We start from the raw sequence: 1690 nt of genomic DNA on the forward strand, positions 1-1690 counted from the left end.
CGCGCGCGCGCGCGTGTGTGTGTGTGTGTGTGTGTGTGCATTTATGTTTTAGTTGAAAAGGTTAAAGACCTTTTAACCTGTTTAAAGTTTCGATTCAGAAGTCAGAAAATATAATTCGTTACTTGTCTGTTTCTTTATCTGTAAACGCTTAGAATTCTTTTTCTGGAGAGCATTGAAAATTTAAATCTGAACATTGCGATTCAAGCGCAACAATTTTGTAGTTTAAATTTATGAATCTATTTGTGTTTTTTTTATTTATTATTCTTTATCAAAATTGAAAGAGGAATTTTAGTAGATATATAAAATAGTAGCTATGATATGATAAATTCACAAATATTGACTTTGAAAACGATCTGCTCATCGAAAAATTTATTAGCAGTTTCATATGTCATCTAGTTTAAGCACAATCTTGACGTTTGTTTGTTCAATGTTAAATTTTTCCGTCTTGTATATAGAACCAGTTACTTTATTTGTATGCAAAGTCTAGTAGTTTACATAACCAACCCAAGTTGTACGTGCAATAAATCTCATAGTGTCTATAGTCGTAGATGAGAATAGTGCATAACCAGTTTCAGGGGAGCTTCTATAAGGTCAGTCGGCCTGTTAGAAATAACAACGAAATCTCCCTAAATCACGCCTTACTGTCTTATAAAAGTCCAAGATACATTATGCCTAAAAAGAATGGTTGGAATGATTCTGATCATTACTCTACACGATCAGGGCTGACCTGGAATTAAAGACCACCACAACCACCACCACCACCACCAGCACTAGCGACACCAACACTAGCGTCACCAGCACTAACACCGGTATCACCAGCACAACCACCACCACCATCACTAACAATATCAACAACAACCGCTACACAACAGCAACAACCTGTTCCAGGTTTCGCAAAACACATAAAAATAACGCTGTTGTCATAATGGAGAATTACCTAAAAATTTAAAGACTTCCGTAACTTTCCAAACTTACGGAAGAAATTAATGGAGAAACCATTCCTCCAATATCTCCAAACTTCATTTTATAGAAATTAAATTACAGATCAGCAGCCATTAACTAAAAGTTTGGTTTCTTCCAATTTGTGGTACCTTTTCGTGAAAAAAATGCAAGACTACATTGTATCTCGGTGGGGGTCATTACGCCAATAATAAACACTCTCCCTGGTTCCAATTCACTTCTTTATCATTCATTGATTGGTTAATTATTTAACCATCTAACTAATCGATTGTTTGATTAATTTTTCAATTGATCACTCGACCAGTCATATTTGTCGGAGTTCTTTCTTCGCCATTCGTGACCTCCCCGATGAAATGCCTTCTTTGCTCCAGGCTAACTTCAGATCCGTTAGTTGGTTAGATAGTTAATCAATTAACGAGTAAAGTAAATCAACGAATCAGTGCGTGTGTTTTTACTAGCGTACTGATCCTCCCAAAATACAAAAAAAAGAAGAAAAAAAATCTGTTTTCAGCACGCGAGTTTAAATCAAGAATCTTGCAAACTAAACAGAAAAATGAAATGGAAGACTAGTTTTCTATTATCTTCATGCAATTAAGTGTTCAAAATAGATGCTGTCGGCTGGAGCCAATCCCACCCAACCGTCAGCCATGCAGTTTATTCGACATTATATCAATGAGCCAATGAAGGAGAGAGAGCCTGTCCGTGTTCTTTCACATGCTAGGAATAACAA

The sequence above is a fragment of the Octopus bimaculoides genome, chromosome 2, assembly GCF_046866305.1.
Source record: "Octopus bimaculoides isolate indiv1 chromosome 2, ASM4686630v1, whole genome shotgun sequence".
Lineage (NCBI taxonomy): Eukaryota > Metazoa > Mollusca > Cephalopoda > Octopoda > Octopodidae > Octopus > Octopus bimaculoides.